Below are 21,058 nucleotides of genomic sequence, written 5' to 3'. Positions count from 1 at the left end.
GGCTGATCATTATGATTTTCAGGAATATAATGCTGTAGTGTGGCGAGAATTTCCCAGCCTCAAGGCTGTTCTGTACGACTTTTGTTTTCACGTCTGCTTTGCAGAAGAAAATTACTCTTACTATTCTAATGAGACACAGAGCATACAAATACGCGGTGATGTGTTAGTGCTTCGCACTCTTGATCCATCAGTATTTGTTGTACGCATAGAATGCTGTTAGCTCCCATATATTTTATGATCAGAAATATTTAGACTGATCCGTTTCTAGATGAAGGTTTTATTTCGTTTTGCTTGCAATGAGGGGGGGAGGGGGGGGGGCATCTGATCTTAAATTCTGCTTTCAGGGTCAGCATCATTTCCTGTGATGCTGTCCATCCCTCCGGCGACTGCAATACAATACCTTGAGTATCATCATCGATGTCGTACTAAAAAACGGAGAAGGAAGAAAACAAACATTTAGGCAGTTGGAAGCTGTGTGGAGCAGTAGCAGGTGATGCTTTAATGAACTAGTCATACTTCAGCTTATAACAGTCCTGCTTTATTAATGGCCAACGCTTAGTACCTTCCCATTACTCCCTTTTCTTTTCTTTAACGTATAACAGGTGTCGAATGCCTCTTAGAAGTCTAGCTGTCTCCAGTCCCTAGTGAAAATCCCGTATCGCGACAAACGGGTTTGAACCGGTCCTGTATAATCCCGTATAAATTTGATAGCGGTGTAACCAGTCCTGCATGAAGCTTAAACGGGTTTATATCGGATAGGTCATGTCCGGTACGAATCTCAATCCGGACGGTCCAGACCGGTATCGAGTTAATACAGGGCAGACCATTTCTCGTATGCATCTTATACACGACATCCCAGTCCGGTATGGATATGAAACAGGGCGGACCAGTCCTGCATTGAGCTCTTATACAGGACAGGTCATGTCCGGTTTAACAGAAACCGGACAAATCCGATATAAATGAAACTGATACGGGACAGAGTATTTCCGCTTCTCAGTACAACTCGGGCGGATCGTGAAGCTCAGCCAGGATGACCCCGTCGGAATATGCCTTCACGCTAAATAAGCATGAAACCATACATAATATACGTTAAAACTTTTCTGTATATGTGGAGTACGCGTTGTTTCGTACATACCTAGAAGATATGAAGCCGTGGATGTGTGCGCTAGCAAGTACATACATGCATCGCGTTTTGTTTTTGCGTGTGCAACAGTCGCTGCAGCTTGTACGATCTTGCGGTGCATCTTCATAATCTGCGACTGAAGATCTGCCACCTTCAACGCGAAAGTGCAAGCAAGAACGTAGCGTTTCGTTAGCGCGGATAAAATACGCTCGAGAATAAATGAAACATCGCTGATCATCGAAATATGCACAGGTCAGCCGGACATCGGGAATCGCTTGCTCGAGTGTTTACGCATGCAAAACGCTTGGTCAGAAGTAAATTCATTGACGTCGCGGCTCCGCTGGCAGCAGGTGAAGCTAAAACAAGCAGTATTACAAGTGTTGGTGCACCGCATATATCTATATGTAGCAAAAATTGCATGCGTTCGAAGACGATGACAAAACACATAAGCACTAGTAAATTGTGACATTCGGAGGTTTGTCTGCAAGAAAGCGATACATTGTAGAGATGCGGGACACGGATAACCCTTCATGATAGCCAGGAAAAAGATGCAGCGTGTTTAAAGGGCGATCGTTCAATTACGACCACAAATTCTACATCCTACAAAAATACACAAACTACAAAAGAGCAATCTCGACTACATAAGTAGATATATAACCGCCGTCAACCTGTGCTGCCTTGGTGTAGTGGTTAAAGTGCGTGCTTGCCGGCCTAAAAGACCGAAGTTTGAATCACATGTAATTTTTTTTCCTTTTCTGTTTCCTTTTTGTTTTTTTCTTTTCTTTTTTTTTGTTTTTCAAATGTAGTAGTGTTATGTATTATTCAGCCTGTATCAATTAACCAGAAACCGGACGAACGCGTCATTTCTGGAACTGATACCGGGCAGAGTATTCCGCTTCTGAACAGAAGCCGGGCCGGTCGACGAAGCTCAACCAGAATGACCATGCCGGACACGCCAGCGCACTAAATAAGCATGATACCAAACATGTTATAGAACTGTTCTGTATATAAAGGGCGCGCTTCGTTTCCCAAATACCTCGAAAATGCGAAGCCGTCGAAGTGTGCGCTAGCAAGCATATACGCGCGTCGCGTCGCTTTTGCGCGTACAACAGTCGCTGCAGTTCGTACGATCTTGCGGTGCGTCTTCATATCTGCGACTGAAGATCTGCCGCCTACAACACGAAAGTAGAAGCACGAACGTATCGTTTCGCTAGCGATCACAAAAAACTGTTCGAGAAAAAATAAACAAACATCGCTGACCATCGAAAGATGCGCAGATAGCCGCACACCGCGCGACGCGTTCTCGAATGTTTACATATTGAAACCGCTCAGTCGGAAGTGTATTCATTGGCATCGATGCTCCGCTGGTAGCACGTGAAGCTAAAACGCCCAGTATTACAAGTATTAGTGCAGCGGATATCTCTATGTAGGAAAGCTTACAAGCGTTCGTAGGCGATGAAAAACACATCAGCACTAGTAAATTATGATATCTGGAGGTTTGCCTTCAATAAAGCGACGCATTATAAAGATACGCCACATTTGTGAACCCTCGTGATAGCCTGCAAAAATATTCAGCGTTTTTAAAGGGCTATCGGTGAATTACGGCCACAAATTCTACTGCCAAGGAAAATATACAAGTACGAAAGAGCAAAAGTAGCTACATATATTGTATAATAACCACTGTAACCGTAAGCCGCCGTAGAGTAGTGATTAAGGTACCCGTCTGAAAACCATAAGCACCCAGGTTCGATTCCACATTCGGTACTAAATTTTTTTTTTATTATTTTTTTATTTTTTATATTATTTTAAATGTAGTCGTTTTATTTTATATTGTTGCATGCTTTTTCCACCCTGGCGACGCGTTTCTTTCCGGAAACGAGGGCCATCAACCACACAGGCCATTCCCGTATCAGAGCTCCGCGTGGTTTCATTCCGGACTTTCCAGGGCAGTACAGGAATTTGCTGAAATAGCCGCCAATCCTGTATCCCAGATCCTGTACAATAAACCTGTATACGATTTCCTGTACGAATTTTATACAGGATTTTTCAGTAGGGGTGTATCTCTTTTCCATAAAATTACGCAATAATTATTCCTGCATGCACCTCTTCACGTGTTTTTGACAGTAAATTCTGTTCCCATGCGCCTGAAAGAAATTACGTCAACGTGTCCTGGATTTTGTTCCCGGAAATCGTCTGCGGTTGCGCGGCGTTCAATATGGCTTGGCCTCGAGCCGGAAAGCGCTCCGCATTTTGCATTAGCTGAAATAAAGCAGGAATGTAACCTGCCACATGTTTTATAAATTTGCACGTGCATGACTTTCATATACAGTACCAGAGGCCTTTTTTGTTTTTGCAGGAAAAGAGATTTCCTTGATGCTTACTGTACTACGAGCTTCCCATATCTCGACCATCGTTTCCGTGCAGTGTTGGCTTATAACGCCACAACGCAAAAAAAGTGTCTGGTAGTGTGACTATAAACTTAGAAACGTCGCTGCAAAAGAAAATTACTAAGTGTATATTACCCGTCATGCGATGTTGTGACAGGTGCTGCTGAGATCTCTCTGACGAAGCTGTGACACTCGATAACTGCGCGTCGGGGGCAGCGCTGAAAGTATGTTTGTTTTCATTTTCTCTGTTTCTGCAGATTCCATATCTATTACGAGAACGACAGACATCGCTGAAATACAGGTATTCATCATCAGATGGATTCCAAGAGCAATCGACCGTGGGAAATGCTGAAGGAGACACCTGGTTGAGTTTTCTCAGACGGCATCTAGAACTGCCCACCATTTAGCCTCTTGCCATGCACTTGGAAAATACCTTCGCCGCCTTTCTAAAACTCGAAACCCACCAGCCACCAAAATACAGATGCTGGCACTGGGCCTTGTCGTGACGCTGGGGCTATGTCGACCCGGCCTTCACTTGGTAGCGTGCAGAGACTCCGGGTTGAAGAAGGACTGAATCTTCGAAGTTGGTAAAATATGTACAAGCAGGTTTACTGGCACTTTGAGAAAACGTATTTACAAGAATATTTACATGAAGAAGAAGGGTACATCAGCAAAATGACAAGCGTTAAGAGTTCATAGCGAGAAGCGACTGGATGAGCCGTTTACCCAGGGCCCAGAGCGACATTTCGTGCTCTGCAGCGTCCTTAAAATCCCCTATGTCCAGCCCCTCTCTGAAGATGCTGACCAACCAAATCCAGGGCACGCCCCTCAGGTATCGGCATCCAATCGAACACATCACTGCACTGATGGTCTGAAGCACTGACTGGTTCGGCATTCATTCGTTGGGCGTGATCACTTGTTGGCGGGAAAAGCTTGGGAACGGCGAGGAGAGGAGGTACATTTCTATTCTTCAGCAAAGAAACCACAGGCTGGTTCTGACAAGTGGTTTTACTTCTCAGAAACCCGAGTGCACGTGGCGCCGCATCCGCTCCCAGCATTGTCCGTTTTCGACAATTGCAAATCTTTCCTGCATTCCTGGGAAATCACTTAATGGCTGTATGCGTCATGCTCCTTTCTTGTCCTGCACGTCAGCGGACATGTCACTCTGTCGTCTCCTTTGAAAAGTAGACATTCCTCACTGGACGATAGCCCTTCTCGACTGGAAGGGTGAACAAAAGAAAGCACTTCCTGCTATTTCCCGCAGGGGGACGTTTCTTTGTGTTTTTCCAGACGTTCTCTTGACAGGGTCAATTTGGCATTTGCAGGTTGTCCACAAAGCAAAACAGGCTTACAAAACAGGATTCCTGGAAACAGGCTCACTTAGAGCCATTGGACCATCACCACATATTCACAATACTTTTCCATGCCCACAGGCGAACAATAGAGCGCGCAAATGCGGATGCACGGTCGTAACAGCCTCCTCCCCCGCCAGAAGAGTCACGGAGGGCAGCAGTCGCCGCTGCTGCATGAAGAGACGACTTAATGGCCTGCACGTGAACGCTTGAAGCTCGCTGTTGCTTGTCGCGTTGTCTTGATTGTTGAAGGCCAAATTGCTCGAGCTGTCTGAAACTCAACCACATGTCTAAACAAGCACTCGGCTCCCGTCTGAAGAGACCAGGTTAAAAGAAAACTGCCATTGTTGTTCGAGAAAAGCCCACTCTCAAAACGTTCAGGACCCACTTGCCTCGAAAACCAAACGTGCTGCTTTACATAGTCACACATATACAAGCGCACGAGAAAAAAAAAATAAAAACCTGATTATCAATTTGGATACATGGTGAGGAACACCTCGGACTGCTTAGAAACAGCGGCTAAGCGCGTCCGCATTCCCATTTAGCTTCCCCTTTTTGTATCTTATTTCAAAATTGTACTGCTGTAAAATCAAGCTCCACCTAAGAAGGCGACTGTTCTTCGATGTCGCAGTTTGCAGCCAAGCCAGGGGACAATGGTCCGTCTCTACGGTGAATTTGGCCCCTCCAAGATAGCACTGCAATTTTTGAATGGCCCATACAATGCAAGCGCACTCTTTCTCTGACGCGCAATAAGCTCTCTCTCTAGAACTCAGTTTTCTGCTCAGGTAGAGCAGGGGGTGCTCATTACCGTCGTCATCTCTCTGGCAGAGAACAGCACCTAGCCCTCGATCACTGGCATCACACTGGACCGTGAATTCTCGGCCATAGTCTGGAGCTCGCAATACCGGACGGCTAATCAGCACAGCCTTCAGGTTTACGAAGGAGGCTTCCTTTTGTTCGTCCCAGACTACATTTGTCGGTTCTGTCTTGCGGAGAGCGTCGGTCAGAGGGCTGGCCAAAGCTGAATAGTTAGGGATGTAGTGATTGTAGTATCCAGTCAGACCCAGGAATGCTCGAATTTCCGTCTTCGTGCTCGGCCGCGGGTAGTTTGCTACCGCAGAAATCTTAATCTCGCTGGGTTCCCTGAAACCCTGACCTACATTGTGACCCAAGTAGTCCACGGTCGCCCTTGCCAGGCAACATTTCTCGGCCTTTACGGTTAGTCCAGCTTGACGCAAAAGGCTCAGTACAGCTCTTAGATGTACCATATGGTCCGCCCATGAGTCGGAAAAAACCGCAATGTCATCTAAGTAAGGCACTGCGAATGTTTCACACCCCTTTAAAACCCTATCCATGAGTCGTGAAAAACAAAATGGAGCATTTTTGAGCCCGAAACTCATCATTGTTGGCTGGTAGCTGCCCGTCGGAGTGACGAAAGCCGCGTATCTGCTGGCGCGTTCAGTGAGCGGTACTTGCCAGTATCCTCGAGTAAGGTCCTGCGTAGTCACATATGCCGCTCTACTGACCTGTTCTACTCTCTCCTCAATATTCGGAATAGGATACACTTGATCCCTGGTGAGAGAATTTAGCTTTCGGTAGTCTACCACAGGCCTAGGGTCTTTACCTGGAGCTTCTACTAAGATCATAGGCGAAGCATAATCGCTTTCCGAGGGTTTTATTACTCCCAATTCCAGCATGCGAGTTACTTCCCTATCCAGAATTTCTCTTTGCCTTGGAGAGAATCGGTAGCACCTTGATCGCACTGGCACGTCTGAAGTCAGCTCAATATCGTGCTCAGTCAAATCAGTCCTGCCTGGCCTGTCCACGAAGCAGGCCTCAAACTCTGTTATTATTTCGCCCAGATCGGACAGCTGGGATTTCTTTAGTTCTCCTCTCTGCTCCGTCTTTTTGAGAAGCTCCTGAGCGTTGCTTGCCTTTCCGCTGAGGCAAATCAAGTTGTCCCCCATCTCCTCGGGAAGGATTAACGTTAGATTTACCACGGCTTCCCTCTGCACATAAGGCTTCATAAGATTGCAATGATAAATGCGCACTGCTTTACGCCTATCGGGGATTTTCACTGCGTAGTTAGTGTCAGAAAGCTCTGCAACGACTTTAGCAGGTCCTTCCCACTGTACTTCGAGCTTATTCTTGGGATCATTGGCTTGCTCCATAGCTAAGTCCTCTCGGGTTCCACTTAGAAGTCTCGTGAGATTACTAGACACCGGCGGCAAGAGGTTACTCTCTAGAACGTCCTCATTCCGTGTCTTATCAAGCTCACTTTCTAGTTGACTTATCTGAGATGCCTCGCTCTCCAAGTTTTCTGACCCGCTATCTTCCGCATCGACCACTGTTTTAACTGCCGTTTCCTCCGCTGTGGATTTTTCTGGTATGAGCAGCGTAGCTGGTTCTCGCGCCTTTGAACGTGTTAATGCTTGCACAACACTGTCTCCGAAAAGGATGCCCCTCTTTCGCAGTAGCATGTCCGATTTGTTGGAAAACAAATACGGATAGCACTTAGGCAGCTTTTCTGAAACGGCAGCCTCGGTTGTTAACTCGCCGAAAGGGCCCTCGATGACCACGTTCGCGATTGGCAAGCACACACTCTGTTCCTCAACTACCTGGCGGATCCACGCACACTGTCCTGTATAGTCGGAATGCGACACATACGCCGGATGGACAACATCTATCGTTGCGGCCGAATCGCGCAGTACCTTGCAAGGCTTCCCGTTGACTACTAGGTCATGCATGTAAGGTTCCAAAAGCTTAATGTTTTCATCGCAGTCACTGACATACGAGAAAGCAATCTTTTCTTTCCGGCAGTTGACGGCAATGTGACCCTGCTCATTACACCTAAAGCATGTGAGCGGCTTCCTAGCCCCAAGCTTGTTCTTTGTGTTCTGCGCGTTGGTCACTTCCCCACTTTTCTCACTGCCGTCCTTTCTAGGGCGTTTGCCTGAAGAAGCCTTCCTTTCTCCGTTTGCAAATCTAGCAAAGTGCCTTTTCTGACGGTTATTCACACTCAACTTGGGATTGCGGGGCCTATCCACTACTGGGTTGCTGAATTGTCGGCGCGAAGCGTACTCCTCAATGAGTTCGGCAGCTTCAGTTGCCGACTTAATGTCGCCTCGGTCCTGTAACCAATTTCTTTCTTTTCCTGGGAGGCAGTTATAAAACTGCTCCAAAAGAATTCGCTCGACTACAGCGTCCCTATCCCTGTAGGAATCAGTGCTCTTTAGCCACTCGCCCAAATTGACTCTTAGATTGTACAGGAATTCAGGGTAACTCTCGTCCCTGGACTTAGTAGCGTTCCGAAAACGTTGTCTGAACGCCTCGGCGCTAAGCCTATACTTTCTCAGAAGGCAAGCTTTGACCTTCTCGTAGTTGTCCGCGTCCTCCTTGCTTAGCCGCGCGACAACCTCCGCTGCCTCGCAGGGCAGAACCGTCAATAATCTCTGAGACCAAGTGTCTCGCTGGAAGGACAGTTTTTCGCAGGTTCGCTCAAAGTTAGCCAGATACAGACCGATATCCCCTGATATCACATATGGCTGCATGTACTTTGACATCTTGAAATCTGCCTCCTTGTTGAGACGAGGTACCGCTAGCTGGGGACAATCGCCCGACCTCTTGCTCAACTCTAGTTCTAATTTCCGGAGCTCAATGTCTAGCTTCTTTTCCTCTTTTTCCCTCTCACGTTCGCGCTCCTTTTCCTCTTTTTCCCGCTCAAGTTTACGCTCACGCCTCGTTTCCTCTTTTTCCCGCTCTTTCTGCTGTCTGAGTTGTTCCTCCTTTTTTTGTCCGATGAGGTTCCATGCTTCACTGAGCTCCTCATCATCGGCTCCCAAATCTGTGATTGCCTTTATAATCAAAGGTTTTCGTGCCAAACCACTTGTATCAATTCCCAGTTCCTCACACAATTGCAACAGTTCCGGTTTCTGCAGCTTTTGTAGGTCCATGATCGCTCCGAGTGTCGGCTACTTCCAAAACAACAGTGCAAACTACCAAACCTAAAGGCGTTTCAACACTTTTTACCAGTTCTAAAATCTAACCCTGTTCTAGAACCTGGTCCACATCAGAAGAAAAGCCAAGCACTCACCCACACATGCGATCGATGTTCCGAGCTGCTCTCTTGTTGGCCGATTGTTGCGCCTGCTTGTTGCTTGAGATGCCACCTCCGATCACAAGATGTTGTGGCTTGTAGATTCTGATCCACCTCGAATCACCAGATGTTGTAGCTTGTAGATCCAGATCCCACCTCCAATTACCAGATGTTGTGGCTTGTAGATTCAGATCCCAACGCTGGTCACCAGTCGTTGTGCTTGTAGATTCAGATCCCACCGCTGATCACCAGTTGTCGTGACGCTGGGGCTATGTCGACCCGGCCTTCACTTGGTAGCGTGCAGAGACTCCGGGTTGAAGAAGGACTGAATCTTCGAAGTTGGTAAAATATGTACAAGCAGGTTTACTGGCACTTTGAGAAAACGTATTTACAAGAATATTTACATGAAGAAGAAGGGTACATCAGCAAAATGACAAGCGTTAAGAGTTCATAGCGAGAAGCGACTGGATGAGCCGTTTACCCAGGGCCCAGAGCGACATTTCGTGCTCTGCAGCGTCCTTAAAATCCCCTATGTCCAGCCCCTCTCTGAAGATGCTGACCAACCAAATCCAGGGCACGCCCCTCAGGTATCGGCATCCAATCGAACACATCACTGCACTGATGGTCTGAAGCACTGACTGGTTCGGCATTCATTCGTTGGGCGTGATCACTTGTTGGCGGGAAAAGCTTGGGAACGGCGAGGAGAGGAGGTACATTTCTATTCTTCAGCAAAGAAACCACAGGCTGGTTCTGACAAGTGGTTTTACTTCTCAGAAACCCGAGTGCACGTGGCGCCGCATCCGCTCCCAGCATTGTCCGTTTTCGACAATTGCAAATCTTTCCTGCATTCCTGGGAAATCACTTAATGGCTGTATGCGTCATGCTCCTTTCTTGTCCTGCACGTCAGCGGACATGTCACTCTGTCGTCTCCTTTGAAAAGTAGACATTCCTCACTGGACGATAGCCCTTCTCGACTGGAAGGGTGAACAAAAGAAAGCACTTCCTGCTATTTCCCGCAGGGGGACGTTTCTTTGTGTTTTTCCAGACGTTCTCTTGACAGGGTCAATTTGGCATTTGCAGGTTGTCCACAAAGCAAAACAGGCTTACAAAACAGGATTCCTGGAAACAGGCTCACTTAGAGCCATTGGACCATCACCACATATTCACAATACTTTTCCATGCCCACAGGCGAACAATAGAGCGCGCAAATGCGGATGCACGGTCGTAACAGCCTTCCAGTGAGTTCCAAGAAACCTCTGGGACACATGCGCGCTGTTTTAAAACTAAAGAAATGTCCTTCAAATACATATTTCTGGATTTTCTTCTATGCATTTTTTTCCAATGAGTTGCAAAAACATCTCGATGTATATGAATGACTGCAAGCAACGGACTAGCAAAAAGACATGAAACCAACATATAAATCTAGATACTAACATTATACATGCCAGTATGTAGGCTTGGCTTACAAATATTGCAGTGAAAATGAATTTGAGACGATGAAAATATTAAGAAGCCAGTGAAGAATAATCCGATAGCAAATATTACGATAGCCGACAGATACAGTTGGGTTGCCAATATAGAACAGCCAGTCAATGAGAATACATATCTAAATATTATTGGAGTCTGGAAAACCAGCATCGTAGTTATGCCGGCTTTTTCAATGGCTAAATATAGGTCCTACATCTGTTTCTTAGCCCGGTTATATGTTGGCTCGGGTTGCATTTGGGCCGAATGCCAATAAAGGTACGACATTTGTGCCAATTGTTTTCAATGCTGCGCCGGTATTGGTCCGATGCTGTTGTGCTACTTCGTCCCTAATGACCAGCAGCTCCTCTTCTGTTTTCGGCCAGGCAGCGGATCAAGCGTACGAGCACGTTATTTCTATCAATAGTTCGGCCAAGCGATAGCCGAAATAACGTGATCCTAGCTTGCACTAACGCCAGCATAGACACATTTATGAATCGCGGATGGTGAGCCATCTGCCACCACATCAGGCTTGTAGCGCACAGCGATGTTGTAAAGCGGAGGCGCTAAGATCGTCGTTCCCAGCCGGCGAAAGAAGAAAATAAAGTTGAACGGCGCACGCACGGTACGGACGCATGGAACGTGCTCTTCGGCTCGAGAAGCCTGTCACGCTGGCCGTCTCGGCGCAAGGCAGAAGAACCTGACACGAATCCTGCATGGTCGCTCCCAGCCGCTGCTCTCGAGGTCCTGATCCTGATTTAAATACGGTGAGCGCCGGGGCCACCCCAAAGAAACAGAGCCGACGTCCTGTAGCCATGGATTGGAGGCCCGCGATACGCCGGAGCCAATGCCCAAGTAGCAGCCTCTCTCCGAGATCACCTACGAGAACCTGGACACGGCCGCTTCGGAAGCCTCGCTCAGGGGTCGTTCCCTACAGAGCCCGGCCTCCACATCTACCACCTCGTCGGCGCTTTCGGCGGCCTAGGCGGATGATCGCGCTTCCTGGACACGACCGCTTCGGAAGCCTCGCTCAGGGGTCGTTCCCGACAGAGCCCGGCCTCCACGTCTACCACCTCGTCGGCGCAGTCGGCTGCCTACGGCGGATGGTCGCGCTTTTCCGTGGCCCCCGGATGCGATGCCGCCGTATGATCAGCGTCCGGTAACTCTACCTTCATCTTCCGCCTGTCGTTAAAGCGCAGCCTCCAGTGGGTACCCACGGCCTTCAGCGACCGCAAGCTGCGCGAACGGCGCCTGTCCCTCTGGCAGTACGGCTCCCTTGAGGGTGTCCAATCGGTGTCCTTCCGATGGGCCCCGCCGCCGTCGAAGAACCGCCAGCGCAGTAGCCTCGCCCTGTCCTTCCTGGCATTTTGTATGTTGTAGTCCATTCTCAGACTCATCCTTCTCCACATGTGATAGCGCTTAGAGGAAGATGAGCCAATGCTCGAAATAAATAAACAGGTCTTTTGCACAATGATTTTTGCTTAGAAGTTATTCAATAAATGGGGGAATGATACTCAGCGACCCACTGCCGAGGAAGTGGGCCCATAGAGACCCCCCGTTTCTGTCCTGGGAAGTAGGGCAAAGGAGAGGAGATGGGGAAGGGGAAGTAGGAATGAGGATAGGGTTATGGGAATTAGGTGGGAAATGTGGGCAGCGTAGGATTTCGAATGACAATTTGAGTAGCGCTCCTCTGCAGGCATCCGTAGAGGGCGAGCACTCGCGCTTACCCTTATGTACGGCCCTCGGCCTCAAGGTCATTCCACCATCTCATATTGTTTGCCGAGTTTTCGGCGTCAGAGACAGGTTTCTTTCATGAAGCTGCTTTTGAGGTTCGCCGCCCCCCAAGCCCGGTTCCCCCACTCCGAGTCTACTTGTACTATAAAGATTGATTTCGCCATGGCGTTCGTCCCTACGCCAAGGTACTAGGCAAGTGCCAAGACTTTAATCTGGCGCACACTTATAGATTCTCTTCCCAGGTTTTCGCCCGACATTACACGTTGCATGGTACATCAGCAATGGTGAGCAGTCTTCAAGCCGCACCCGGTATTAGACGCTTATGTCTGCTCGGTTCGAGAAGCCTGGCATGCTCGTCGATTCGTTCTGGTGCTCCGCTGCGACACCGTAAATTCTCCACAGGCTCATTTTGCTAAGCAAGGTTTCCAATGGGTGTTGCAGGTGTGCACCTCAGTTGCCGATTTCTGTAACTTGCGTATAGCGCCAAGACGTTTGAGGGACACAGGAACTGACACCTGTCGCTCAAGTGTTTTTTACGTACATTGCAAGAGGTGCTTCTTCAGCCATGTTATGATATTCAACGTCGAGCTGTACGATTTTGAGTAACCAGGTTGCCCAGCGTATTTATTTAGGCCTCAGCCTGCATAGAGTGAATATGGATCATTCGTGATATACTCGCAATAACCTACATTTCTGTTCTCTTGATGGATTCTAAGCAGCCCCACTCGGCAGGTGCCATGGGGTGGAACTTGATTTAGTAGATAAATCCTCGCTTCAACAGGGAATGAGGCACGGTAGGTATCCATGGCATTATGTGGCTTTTTGAAAACCTCTGGCGGAGTTGCAAAAAATTTCACAACTTCCAGCGGGCTCTGCGAATCGAGGGAGCGGCGAAACCGGCATTCTATAGTTTAAGCGTGAGGTCCTGGAATAACCTGGTGACGCGGGTTCTGTTCACATACAAAAAATAATTATTGTTGTGGTCTTAATTTCATAGCACGCACGCGCGTTCACTAGATGGTAAGATAAGCCGCTTTTTGAAGCGACAGCGTCGGTCCAGCAAAAGCCATGATTGCTCTGTAATTTCCAGCGCGAGCTACAAAAATGGTGGCTTAAGGTAGCAGAGTAGGGTGAACGGATCGTAGTGTAATGTCGTCCAGGGAAATGGGTGAGCTCCGGTCACTGATGTCGCCGAAGCAAGAGTAGCAGGTTGATGTTGAAAAGAATGGGGGCTAGAACTGACCGTTGTACAGCACCACGCGGGAAAAAATATCCACATTATTTATCTTTCTGTTTAGCTGCCACTAGTTCAGTAATATGAAATTCATGTCGCTGTCATCAGCTTTCATCCGTGAAAAATGGTTACAAACACACTGGTAATGCATTGCCAATTTAAGGCACGCTAATCTGTTTCAAAATTTTGGATTGTGCTAACATTAGTTCCGTTAAACGTCAATTTCGCCCGTCTTTTTGCATGAAGGTTGAACTTCAAAGTTTAGCTGGAAACAGAAAGAAAAATTAACCTATCGTGCCAGCGCACATACGTCTCATTTTTATACTCAGCTAAAAAGAAAGATACAAGGTTCTCAATGCGGATTTTCAGAAAATAGCAAGGAAAGATAAGAATGCCTTCCTGAACATACAGTGCCAAGCAGTTGAGGACAACAGCCAATTAAGGAACACAAGAGCTCTGTATAAGACAATCAAAGATATCAAAGGAAGCTTCTGTGCTAAGCTGGACGTGATAAACGACAAACGAGGCAAGGACCTCAATGAAGCCTCAGAGATAAAGAAGAGGAGGCAGGAATACACAGAACTGTACAAGAAGGACCCGAATGTGCAAACCCAACATAAGACGGTTGTGATTACTGATCTCGAGCCGGGCATCCTGAAGAGTGAAGTTGAATGGGCCGTAGCCAGCCTTGCTAAGAACAAAGCTAGCGGAATTGATGGCATTCCAGCTGAGTTGCTTCAAAACCTCAACCATGACGCTGTTAACATTCTGCATACATTATGTCAGAAGATTTGGACAACCCTGTAGTGGCCACAGGATTGGAGGAGGTCAGTTTACATCCCCATTGCAAAGAAAGGCAGTGCCAAAGATTGTTCCAACTACCGCACGATCGCGCTTATTTCGCATGCTAGCAAGGTGATGTTGAAAATCCTCCAAGGTAGGCTGCAGCAGTATGTGGATCGGGAGCTTCCAGACGTGCAAGCTGGGTTTCGCAAGGGCAGAGGAACTAGAGACCAAATTGCCAACCTTCGCTGGATCATGGAAAAAGCAAGAGAGTTCCAGAAACCCATCTACTTCTGCTTTATTGATTATGCAAAATCGTTTGACTGCGTAGATCACAGCAGATTGTGGCAAGCTCTCCAAGAGATGGGAGTTCCAATTCACCTCATCTGTCTCCTCAGGAACCTGTATGAAGGGCAAGAGGCCACAGTCAGAACTGGGCATGGTCTTACTGATTGGTTTCCGATCGAGAAAGGAGTGAGGCAAGGCTGCATACTGTCGCCCTGCCTATTTACCCTATATGCAGAGTGCATCATGAGGAAGGCCGGTCTGGACGAGTCTTCAGCTGGAGTGAAGACTGCTGGAAAACGTATCAACAACCTTAGATATGCGGATGATACCACTTTAATCGCAGAAAGTGAAGTGGAACTCAAGAGACTTCTGATGCGCGTACAAGAAGAGAGTGAGAAGTTTGGGCTTAAACTGAACATTAAAAAGACAAAGATCATGGCGTCTTGCCCTATCAAGTCCTGGAGCATCAATGGACAAGAAGTGGAAGCTGTGACAGATTTTCTCTTCTTGGGCTCCAAGATTACCTCGGAAGGAGACTGCAGCCATGAAATTAGGAGACGGCTGCTTCTGGGAAAGAGAGCAATGGTTAGCCTTGACCGCCTAGTAAAGAGCAGAGACATTATTCTGCCAACCAAGATCCGTATAACTCGTGCTATGGTCTTTCCAGTTGTGATGTATGGATGCGAGAGTTGGACTGTGAAAAAGGCTGACCGCCGAAGAATTGACGCATTTGAATTGTGGTGCTGGCAAAGACTCTTGAGAGTTCCTTGGACTGCCAGAAGATCAAATCAGTCGATATTGTCGACCATAAACCCTGACTGCTCTTTGAAGGGTCAAATTCTAAAGTTAAAGCTCAGCTACTTTGGTGATCTGATGAGAAGAGAGGAGTCTCTGGAGAAAGGTTTGATGTTGGGAAAGGTTCAGGGTCGCCGGAGAAGGGGTAGGCAGCGAACGCGATGGTTAGATTGTTTCCTCGAGGCACTCCAGATGAAATTCTGTGATGTTAGGAAGATGGTGAGAGACCGGAAAGCGTGGCGTGACATGGTCCATAGGGTCACGAAGAGTCGGACGCGACTGAACGACTGAACTGAAATTGCGGGACAGCTACTACGTTCGTTTGCGAGTTTCACGTTATTCCTGGACCTAGTCCCAATGTGCTCCACTGATGGCGCCATGTACTCGAACGCCGCGTGATTCATCTCGCGCTGTGCCTCAACCATCGTCACCTCTACCTTTGTGACCAGACACAAGAGCACTAAGCTATCGCCGCAGCCGATCAGGCCACGTGTAAAAGTGCAGCACACTTTTGCATGCGTTCCTCCCGGCAGCATCACGTAGCGGGAAAACGCAGGAACTTTATGAACACGAATGAGTCTGCAATTAAACAAACGTCTTTCTGTCGCTTCTGCGGTATGATGAATTAGCGCACCAGTTTTGAACGCCGACGGTATTTCTTTGGATTTTTTACTTTATTATTGGCACTTCATAACACTCAAGTAAACCGCATTTCTCGGGGAATGTGTTTTTTATTTAGATTCCGTTATGGAATGCTTTTCAATCTAAGCAGCTGTGAAACATAGTGAACTAACCAGAAGGCCGCATCACATGTTATGGTGCGGCAACGATGACATGATGTAATCAACTGCACCGAAATCACTAAATACTTTTCATTGATGTGTGTTACTTTTTAAATTGCTATCAGAAAACATTTTGAACGGATATTTCCGTTTACCTAACTTTCAGACGACTAGGGAGGAGAAAGAAGACGTTGGTCCCTACCGTTCAGAGATCGGAATTGCGCCTCTAGCAGGTGTGAAATAAGCATCGTCTTCATTAAGTTCCAACTGCAAGCTCGGGCTGTGCACTGAACATCGTCGTCTTCATGAAGTATTATTTCCGCCGCTCCTTCATACACCTTTGGCAAATATGTCACACAAAAAGGCGAAATCGCGAAAAACAGAGATCACAGCCTGCCAAGGCCACCGAATAGCAGCAAGACTAAGCTGTTTCCGAAAACTTTACCAAGCGCTGAAGCGAGCCAAGCTCGAAGTGGCGCCACCAACGACGGATGCTGCGGCCGATAGCTAATGCTGTGAAACTTGGGTCAAGGATTGTTGAACCTCAACTATTTCCTTAAACACCCAAACTTTTAAGTTGTTCCTGTGTGAATGTAATTTCACTAGGCGTTTGCTCTTTAGTAAGCGCCAAGAGGGAACCTTCAGGTATATGTTTTCGATAAAGAAGGCCCCTCTCATCTGGCTACCAACTGGCCTTTTCATGCGTCAGCACCCGATATTTTCTACGAATGGTAGCTGTCTTTCCTTGAGAGGTTCGCAGCTTTGCTGTAATCTGCAAACGAATGAGGTACGCCATTGGGCCATGGAACTTGTCGCGCAATGCTCGTCACCCGTTTAGAGATGGAAAGCCGCCAGTTTGCTCGACGTTAGCGAGACTCCGAGTCAGCGTCGGTGAGATGAAAAAAGGGCATTGTACAGACTATATAAGACAGCTCATAGAAAAAAACTGGAACAGGGGTCGAAAGCTACTAGCCATACGTGACTCTTTTCGCACATCGGCGGCCGCCAGGGTTCCATCGCGTCCGCTTCTGGCGAGCTGCACAAAACTCGACGGATGCTCGTGAAGGTCTCACTCTCTAAGCTCCAGCGCTCGTGCTTATGTAGCCCGGAAAAACTTTGCCATTTGAACTGTCCAATCCGAAGGCACAACTTTCAGGAATCCAGAGAGCTTTATTCAGCGATCGCTTTGGTCATCCGCCTCAAATCTGCTGCGGTGCGAAAGTATTCCTCAGCCAGGGAACTGGCCACACGATTTCTGAGAACTCGCCTTATGTTAGAACATGTCGCTCGCCTGTGATTTCTTTTAGTGCGTCGCTAACATATTGCGCATCACCGGTACTTGGTAGGGGGCGTTTGACGAATAAATGGTTGTCCGGCTGAAATGGAGTCTAGGTGGCTTTCAAAGCCACAACAACGCTGATTTTCCTAGGCTTCTTGAATGCTCCTGTAACTTAAGATTGACACAATGTTCAGTTCCAGAATATATTATAGGGGATCATAAGTGTTTCCTAACTTCCGTTTAAGATGCAGTGGTATTTTAAACAGTAGCAGTAAATTGATGAAGTATGTTTCAAATTTAGCACTTTGGCTCAAGCCATGTCATTTTGCTCATACCATTACAGATGTACTTCAAAGGAGTGAAAACCTCTTGAACTCGCATATGGAGAAGGTATAAGCAGAAGCTGTAGAGTTCATCTGAGCTTGCCTAGCCACTTTGACTTTGCGGTACTTCCAGAAGTAAGGCAATGCCCACTGCATCTCGATAGACTATAACATTATGTAATTTGGTGGTTTTAGCAAAACCGAGAGATTAGATTAGTGTTTCGGCCAAGCGTGGCAATAAACTAGCAAGGTTAGGAAGTGCACTGTTACCCTCATGAGAGTGCCTGTTTACCCGGATCTCACATCAAAGACTAGAATTTCAGGAACAAAATAATGGCACTTGCCTCAGCAGTACTTGATAATTTTGCTTGTCAGCTAGAATGGTCGTGCATTCTCGACTGGCCCCTCATTGAGCTTTAAAATATATAGAATTCTGAAAACTAAATGACATCAGTACAAACACTAAGGTAATTAGAATAATGTACCTGAGCTAGCTACTGCAGAGCACAGCCATGAGCGCCCTGCCGTGATCCCTCAGTGGTTAGAGCTCGGGGCCGTTCAACACAAAGACGAAGAATCAAACCCCGGCGGCGTCAGCTATAATATGAGGCGTCCCGGCAAGTTACAGAACACGCGTGATTAAATTGACATTTCCGGAGTCCTCCCCAATGGCGTCTCTCATAGCCTGAGCCAACAAGGGTGGAGTCAAATCCCGTAAAAAAGAGATGCATCCGGAAAGGAACAGTGTAGAAGATGCCAGTGGCTATAGAAACACTTCATGTACAGGGAGCCCACCTTGCTTAGGCCGTTTTAGCAACAGTGGCTTTCTTGCATGATTGATCGTAAGGCGGAATATGTGCAGGCAATTCATAGTTGCTCGGAACAGCTCGCATGAAAGCTGTCGTCCACCGTATTACACTTAAGCCCTTTTGGAGCCTAAAGTCAGTGGAAGCCCACATGACGACAGAATTGTGCTGCAATTAACAGATGTCCTGATTAATGGTTCCTCTCGTCTCGTTTGCGATAAAAACATGCAATGAAACAGAAAGTAACCTCTGAACCATGTGTAGACTAATATTGCAAGCGCACTGTCATTGTTTTGAGACCGTAAAGAACAGTTGGTTTTCGTAAAAATTGCAGTTGATTTAGCTAAGTCCGCCAAATGCGAAGCGAAAGAGCGCTCAACTGCTCTACTCATGGGGGCACGGATGCGGGATAAAATCTGGCCCAGGCGACCGCTTTTTGATGCAGGCAAAAAACACGGCGCCCATGTACTGAGCACCCCCCCTCCCCCCACAGCGTGAGTCGGTTTGGAAAGTTAAATGGCGTTATGACACGAGTTTTGGAATTAAACGTTTTATTGCTTCTCATTCCTGATGTGTCAAGAAAGTAAACCTCAAAGTTTCAGCCACGTGGGAGGTGCAGGTATTTTTAAAACTCGCATTTTTGTTTCTTCGTGCACAGCTTACTGATCTGGAAGCTGGCGCAGCCGGTGATGACATAGGCCGATGCCGCGTCGTCTGTGCGTGTTCTGTGCACGAGCAGAGTCAACCGCTGTTACACGAAGCTGCGGTAATGTAAAAAAAAACAGTAGTTATGCCGCTTACCGAGGTTACCGCAAACTGAGCTTTTAGTCAATCTCTGTTAGCGCTTTTATCTAGGGATAGCGGCATCTGTTGGCGGGATGCAGGTGCACGCCGGCGCCCGAGTACGAAAGTTGCACGAACTGACTCGCTGGAAAAGCGTACACATTGTACACTGAAACATGCCTCAAAACATTACATAAAACGCGCAATGCCTATAGTGCTGTCAGACGGTGCTTTTGTAGCATTTTCGGATACCGCCTGACATCGCAACCGCAGTCTAGAGGGCGCGGCGCACTACATCGAGGCACCAATACCCCGGCCGTCCTGTCTTACCAGCATCATTTACGCTGCCCGTTGTTAGGCAAGATTCTGGCCCATCATTAAAGTAGACGATAAGCTCACGAGGCTTACAGTACCGCGTACCGCAAGCTTACAGCAACGGCGCCCGCGAGCGCGTAGGACGACGGCACTCTGGTGGTCTGCTTCTCCCTAATCGTCACTTGGCCTTAATTACGTCGCATGGACAGCGTAAGGCACTCTGTAATAGATCAGCAAGGCGTTTTGGTAAATAGTCCACTAGATCATCACTCTTCTTTACTCTCAAAACCACTGTTTCTTAGTAAAGGAAATTGGTATTTTCGGCGACATTAGCAGCTGAGCTAGGGTGCAAAAACACGGTCACCTCACCGGCTGTGAGCAACTCCCACTGTATTTGTAGGCATTTCACAAGAAGCATTCCTTTTTGAAATTCCCTTTTCGATGGCTTATTATTATTGCGAGAAAAACAAATTTTAGCATCCTTTTCTGACACTGGCGCAAGGGATCAGGCGTATAGCTGACACAGACAGCTTGCGGGGAAGGCACAGCCGGCACGTACGGCGGTGTTTATGGCGGTGGAGGCAGTGTTGCCATCGAACTATGGCGGCGGTCGCCGAAATGCAGATTCCTGGGCAAGAACAAACCGCGCTTCACAGCAGTCTGTGCTCTGGTTACAATAACAAGCTGAGTACGCTTTTTGGGAGTCATGTTAACAAACGCGAACACAGTACAGTGTGTCGGCAGTTTATCGCCGCCGGCGCCGCAGCAGACAATTCCGGTGGCCGGTGTCGCTCAGTGGCGTCATTAAACGTTTCAATATGGCGATCGTTGTCGGTAGGGGTATCTTTGCGGTGTTAAATTAAGCCTCTTATTTCGAATTACATTTGCGTCTAGGCCACTCAAATTTTTTAAATAGAATAATAAGGTCCAGTATTACCTCCTAGACTACCAAACTGTAATATATTGGGTGACCGTTGCAAGACCCCTTTAAACTCTAAAGGAAGATACCAAACCAGACGCGAAATATGCTTGATGGCCCATCGCATTTCATTTCTCTTGCGGTTTAGGCTAGGGTTTCAGGGGGGGGGGGGTGATTTGGACAACGATCGGTGAAATCGGTGGCGGGAAACCTCAGTGATAGAGCTCTCTGAAAGTTCGTTACCGCTGGAAGCATCTTAAAAACGCAATGGGACAGCTATATGTTCCGGATCGATGGCAAAAAAATGGACGTTTATGAAGACGACGACGTAGTGCTTTCGTCTATTGGCGAGCGGAGCGGTGTTAATTGCCGTTTAAGCCACCGATTTCTCAATTCTGTGCGCATTTGTAAAATATAACCAATTTCAGCCAGACTTCGCTTTCTACTCTTGCGTCAGTGATTAACACTACTCAAGAATAAGAAATCAGAATTTCCGTTCCGTACATCAAAAAAGAATACGCCTACCAGATGGTGGGATGCATACGGTTCAAGCGATTACAAACGCAGAAGGCTGTATGGAACAAGCTCCTGCACA

The sequence above is a fragment of the Amblyomma maculatum genome, unplaced genomic scaffold (genome assembly GCF_055883805.1).
Source record: "Amblyomma maculatum isolate TAMU_Amacu unplaced genomic scaffold, ASM5588380v1 scaffold_13, whole genome shotgun sequence".
Lineage (NCBI taxonomy): Eukaryota > Metazoa > Arthropoda > Arachnida > Ixodida > Ixodidae > Amblyomma > Amblyomma maculatum.
This window is presented reverse-complemented; position numbering follows the sequence as displayed.